Here is a 6,709-nt window from a genome sequence, read left to right as displayed (position 1 = left end):
TATTGAGGGGAGTTGCATATGGGTTAAAATGATATGATGATGCAAGATAAAAGACCATATTTAGAAAAATTAACAAGATTTGAAAAATATAGACCAACAAAAAAATAGATAGAAACTTATGAGGACTTGAAATAAAGATCAGACATCTACCAACTCATGGTATGAATTTGCAAGGAACAAAAAAACCCTAGACATTTTGTTCATGAGAATAATTATAGAAAGTTATAGTATTCAATGTGATTATGCTTGAAACATTCATAGTTGGTATGACAAATCTTACACTTTCTAGATAGCTCAACAACTATGCCACCTATACCTACACACATGAAAATAAGGAATAAAGTTGGATAGAAGGGTTTTCCATGGTCAAACCCCTATTGGAATTGATCTTAAAATGAAATAAAGTGAATAAACGTGTGTTGTTATATAATAGAAGTGTAAGATCTTAAAAAATGAAGTATGTCATACATTGACAATAAAAATACTTCTTTGAATGCGATCAAATGTATTGATGCAATAGCTTTGACTTAGAAAAACTCAAAAAGAAATCATGAAAGTCAAAATCTTGCATAATGGATGTTCTAGTTTTCCATTATTCTTGATTCAGAAAAATAAATAAAACATAGATGAATTTAGATGTATATATATCTCCTTCATTGATACAAGAATTCTTTTCTTGGACCTCAATGATGGAAATAAGATTGACGTGTGGAGAAGAACACCTTGAATGCTTAAGAAGTCTAGACCTTGAATTCTTAGATACCTATCTTAATACCTTGAACTTGAATGCTTGAACTTAATGATGATAAATACTTCATAATCTTGGTTGTCGTTACCAAAAAGAGGATGGATAAGGCGTTTACACACCTATTTCAACACCTTGAGGGTTAAAACTCAAGAGAGCCGACCATAAATCCAAATATCTTACTAAATCATTGAGATAGGGCCATGTTTCCAATTTTAACCCGAATCTCACAAACAAAACTCCTTGGTCATTATGTTTCATCCAATTGGAGGCTCAAATTAGGACCACATAAGTTAGATAACCAAGGGATGTTAGATTACAAGGCATAATGGATCTCAAGATCAGGCTATAAAACAAAGGCCACATATAGTAATATAGGGCTTCATTGATGGAATAAATTATTAGATTGGAGAAATATAGAGGAGAAGAATTAGAACAAGGGATTACCTTAATTTTAAACAAGATTAAAATAATAGAGCACTTATATTTGAATTCAGATGTCCATTAAGTTCTATATAAAACCCTACTATGAAAGCATACTAAGGTAGGTCCTAAATAATCATGAAATTGTACACATATGTGAGGTGCTTATAATTTACAGTGGTACATTTAGCCTACATTTTAGTAGGAGCACGAGACAATCTCATTCCCATGATAAGAAAACACAAGACAACAAAAAGAGAGAAAAATGACCATTGAGAAAAGTGCAAAAGAGATAAGACATCACTAAGTTTAAAGTCACTAGGCCTAGGACCAAAAAAGGATCTTAGCTTGTACATCCATGTGCAAGGACACATAAAAGAAAGTTAAAAGCCAAAAGCTTTATTGTGATTCCAAGACAACTAGTTTAATATATCTTGATGAACCTAATATCTCAACCACTATTATCATGCTCATAAAGCTATTGCAAGAGTATAAATAGTGACATGGAAATGTTAAGATCATATGTTAAAGATAAGACAAAACTCCATGATCTAACACAATAACGAAGCTATGAGATCATATAAAGGAAAAGAGAGAGACTGTGAACCCAATAGTTTGGCAATTGTGTTATGCTATGTGATCCATAGGAAAGGATGAGAGAAGGAAATGCTAACATGTTTTATGGTAGTTCCACTCATCCCAAAGAGAGAGAAAGGTAATTTATGGTTTAGCAAGCTAGATTACTCTAGTGAATTCTATTTTGAAAACTCTGTGCATAGGGAAGATTATGAAATTTTTTGCATGGGGTGGATTATGGTTTTTTTAGCATGGGGCAACTTATGATTTTTTTTGCGCAAATAAACTTACAATTTTTTGCACACGGGGGGATCAATCTTGTCAAAAGCATAGTCTTTATGTGGATCCATAAAAGTGAGTAGTCCCAAGGAAATAATAGCTTCCTTATGGATCAAAATTATAGATAATATACAAGGAGCCTTCATGTATGCCCACCCCCTTGTGATGGTGATAGAGGACTATTATGGCGTCACAAGGAAAAGAGAACAATGATACCTATTCCCAAGAACAAGGAGATATCCTTAAATTAATAATTTTGTATAGAAAGAACATTATCAAAGAGTGAAAACTCTTATTATCCAAGGAATATATAATCATGAAAGGATATCCACAAGTGATAAAAATAACTTTGGAAGAAAGCGATATTTGTTACAAGACATCTAACTTTCAAGAGGACTACTTGAAAAAAGATAATATCTAAAAGAAAAAAGGGGGGAGGGGAACAAGAATGCACCTTTTTAACCCAATATTGCTAGGTAAAAGAGGTATTCTTGATGAAGGATAACATACCCTAAGCCCCCAATTAAGGGTATTTGTTTAGGATAGACATGAACTTTCAAATCAAAGAAAAGGTTGTAACCCATGATGTAAATATCCTAAAAAATAGAAGATTATTATATAAATAAATAATCCCCATTCAAGAAAGGATATCATGTGACATATAAATACCACATAACTAAGAGAAAGTGGGTCCTTAGAAAGGAACAAGAGATTGAGAAATGAAACCATGCCCCCAAGGGTGAAGGAAAGGGAAAATATGACCCATTGTATACCCAAAGGGATGGATATTTTATAATAGACATGCACTTTCAAACAAGCATAAAATTTGAATTGATCTCCTTGAGATATTGATATTGTGAATGAGCTAAAGTCACTATGAGTGTATATGTATAAGTATGCCAAGAAGTGGATATGAAGTACCTACTAGCGAGGTCAAATCCATGTGTTCCAATGTATGATAAGTGAGCACAGGTATGTGTGTGAGATCATGTGATTTTAAGGTAATATGTTACTTAATTTTGAGACTTCTTGAAATAAGGAAGTATTTGATTTTATATTTCATTGGAAAATTGATTGGATTTAAGATATATGATGGACTGACATTTGGTGTTGTTCTTGTAATGCAATAGAGGGAACAACACATTATAAGAAAGGGGGAACATTGTCAGAGAGAGGTAGCCTAACCTTGTAAAACTATAGAATGGTAATGGAATTCACATGCTTACACATAGAAAATGTTCTTGAAATGATTACTTATACATGTGCTTATATAAAATGTGTGTTATTTTCTCTTTACTTATTACTTCAACTATGTGCTAATAATGTATCTGAAGAGATAGATCTATGAGAGTTAATGTGTTAATGAAATATAGATTTCATATAAGGAAAATAAAAGTTGACTTTATTATAGTAGTTGAAAACCAATATTTTTCTATAGAATTGAATGCAGATGCATGTGTTTTTGTGTAAATGGAAGTTAGATCTTGATCTTGTAGATTCATTTCCTTGTATATATATAATTGGATGATTTTGAATTTTTATATATTTGCATCAGGATGATGCATTCTCTAAGTGGGGAAGGATGTCATAGCCAACTTCTTCTCGTTGAATAATTGGCATCACATTTCCACATGGATGGAAAAATGAACCAATTTTATAAATTATAATTAATGATTAGAAATTGTTATCATTATTATTGGATATTGTGGATTGGCGAGGTGTTTTCTTTTTTCGAAGTCGTTCTGTTTGAGGTATATGGAACAACTTGAGAAAAAACATGGCATTATGGCTTGGAGAAAGGGGAACATTTTTTATGGAATCACCCATATGTTGCAGAGCTTACATCTTTTATGAAGGTTATCACTGTAATGTTGGATAGGAAGAAGTATAAATTTTTGAGATCTTGTCTATTCTGGGGTCGTCTAGCTTCCACTAATGCCGTTATGGCTCATCCTCTACAATTGGGGGTTTTGGTCCCTGTTTTTTGGATGATGTGATTCTTGCTGTGCCTCTTGTGGAGCTATGGGGTTTTCTTCACAAAGATTCTGCAGTTGTAGTTGCATTTATAGGAAGGGAGATCACACATCTCAGATTCTATACCAGCAAGCAACAGGTTCCATCTTATCTAGTTTTACTTCATTTCCATAGATCTAAGTCTTTTTGAAAGGAAAGACCATGAAGTGTGGTGAAGTTTAAATAGCAAAAGGGATTTATTTTCTTAGTCTAAAGTATGAGCATGTATATTTACTTTGATTTGTTGACTTCTTAACACCTTATACCTTCCTCTCGCAACACTCTCTTTCTCTTTTTGAACTGTGGTGTATGCTTGTTCCTTACTGACAGTTTTATTGCTAATAAAAACACTAGTAAGGATTGGTATTTTGACACCTTTCTAGTCCTATGTCAACCCTTCACATAACATGGATGTCCACTAATCCAAGTGCATGTGGTTGGGAGGTGGTTAAATTGTTTAGTTCTACTAAACCAAACTTTTCAATCAATAAATATGTAGAAATGTGTAGGAGCGGATAGTTTCATTTACTTTTTGATTTCATTAGAACTTATCTAGCATAAAGGTTGTCGTAAGAAATAGAAGCACGTGAAAGGATATTCTTTTTCTTTTCCACCTTGCTGCTTGAATGGTGTGAATTCCTCCCTCTCTAACTAGGTTGCTCAGTGTTTCCTTTTCGATTCTATGAAAGAATGAACTGATTCCACACTTCTTGAATACATTATACTCTCTTAAAGATAACTGGTAGTTTTATTAAATAGTATTCTGAAATACAATCAATTATTTAGTACCATGGGCTTTGGTTGTGAGCATAACAAATTTAGTATAGATGTTCTATTGTTGTGGTAGACCAAGGCTATGTCAAAACAATTATAGAATTTGGATTTATGTATATTTGTTTGAAGATTGTAGCTTGTTGTTAATAAGAAATTGAAGTTTGTAGAACTCTTTTAAATGTATTTATTTGTTATTCCTGTTTGAGACCGAACATATTGTAGAGGAAAGCCATTTTTCATACATTAACCAGTGTGTATGGTGGTGTGTCTTAAATTTACGAATTATGATATTATATTATCGCATTCTATTTCCTACCATCTTAGAGATTCTAGTAATTATCAGCATTGTTGGTGTCATATATTTATTTCCAGCTATTGATTAAACTAGTTAAACATCTACTCCTTGTTGATCAAGTGTGAGAATGGTTGAACCCACATGTTGAACTTAGATTGTATTAGAACAAATAAACCATAGACTGTATTATACCAAATTAACAATTTCATGGTAGGGTGGTAAAGCACTCCTACAATATTCTTGCCCTTGTTGTTCTTAGACAGGTTCTGGAGCTTCTGGCAAAAGGTTGACATAAATGGTACATCTTGATATTTTGGTAATGCAATTATGGTTTCTTTTAGATTTGAGCATATATGTATACGTATCATTTTGTTAAAGTTAATGATAGTTAATCAACTAATGTTAATTGGTCAATATTCAAATGACTTTGACTCTCATTGAATTTTCCGCATTTTATGGAGATTGCTGATGTGGCATTGGTTTTGCATGGACAATCCTTACAATACTTCAACACAATACTTTCTTGCTCACCTATTGCTACGCTTAGTCTTTCTTAAAAAAAATAACAAAAAAATATAAATCTAAATAAAATAGTCCCATTAAAAGAATATGCAAAACATTCCTATCGAAATTATCTCTAGGACACAATTTTTTTGAAATATTAAATGAAGAATCACAAATGATATATTGTGATATTGGTATCAGGATTTAAGTGTGTGATTTTGAGTCAAACTCATTGACCCATGTTTCATGAGTAGTGATTCAACATGAATCCATCTCTCACGAGAATAAATGGAATATTAATAAATGAGACTGAAATGATAATATTACAAAATATTTAAAAAAAAATAATAATAATGAAATAATTTTTTTAAAAATAAATCTTTATGTAAATAATTTTGATCCCCAAAATTCGTTTAGAAAGTGTTGTAGCAAGAAAAATTGATTTGAAAATGGGAAGTGCACTCATGATTTAATCAGAGCTTCCATCAAAATAATCTCTGATAGGCGTGCACCTTCTGCAGGTAACTCGGTAAAAGACCATCCAAGCAAGTGCAAAAATCGAGGGGAGTGACGATATTCAACACTCTATAGTTTAGGTGTAATTATGTTGGCACCAAGATCGTGCGAGTTCTTTCTTTAAATTCATCGGTCTCCGAGAGGGAATACAAAACAGTCTTCAAAGAGAGAGGTAATAGCACTAGTTTTTGGAAAATTCAAATTTATCGTATCAATCCAGTGGTTTTGCAGCCCGTGTTTTAAGTTGTAGGAGACCTTTTATTTCTTTGAAGCTTCCGTTTGTTTTTGAACACATAATTTTTTATGCTTGGCATATAGGTGGTTTCTTGAGGCGCTCAACTATCAGGAATATTTGTTTTAATAACAAATAATGCCCATTTACGAGGTTTTCGGAATCGATTACACAATTTCACAGTACCAGGCTCACGTTGTTCTATCTCTGAAACTTATTTCAGGTTATGTAGTACCTCATTAACTGAAAAATTAGAGATTAATTTCAGCGAATTTGTTATATCTAATAAGATTTGGTAGTTGACGAATGAGTATCCTCTGTTGTCAAGACTATAAGAGTTAGCTTTTTTAAT

General features: G+C 32.4%; 1 protein-coding gene across 1 annotated transcript in view; it reads left to right on the top strand.

The window, feature by feature from the left end:
* Positions 1-6,020: 6,020 nt before the first annotated feature.
* LOC149539599 (Mitochondrial import inner membrane translocase subunit Tim17/Tim22/Tim23 family protein) overlaps positions 6,021-6,709 on the top strand; it is a 116,336-nt gene continuing 115,647 nt past the window's right edge. Inside the window, exons 1-2 of the mRNA XM_089800828.1 lie at positions 6,021-6,297; positions 6,444-6,580. The gene's annotated coding sequence lies outside the window, so the exon portion shown is untranslated. The remainder of the gene's footprint in view (positions 6,298-6,443; positions 6,581-6,709) is intronic.

This window comes from Cupressus sempervirens, chromosome 9 (genome assembly GCF_028749045.1).
Source record: "Cupressus sempervirens isolate cs-2001-9-10 chromosome 9, ASM2874904v1, whole genome shotgun sequence".
NCBI classification, from domain to species: domain Eukaryota; kingdom Viridiplantae; phylum Streptophyta; class Pinopsida; order Cupressales; family Cupressaceae; genus Cupressus; species Cupressus sempervirens.
Note: the sequence above shows the minus strand (reverse complement) of the source record. Positions and strands in the feature narration are given on the sequence as shown.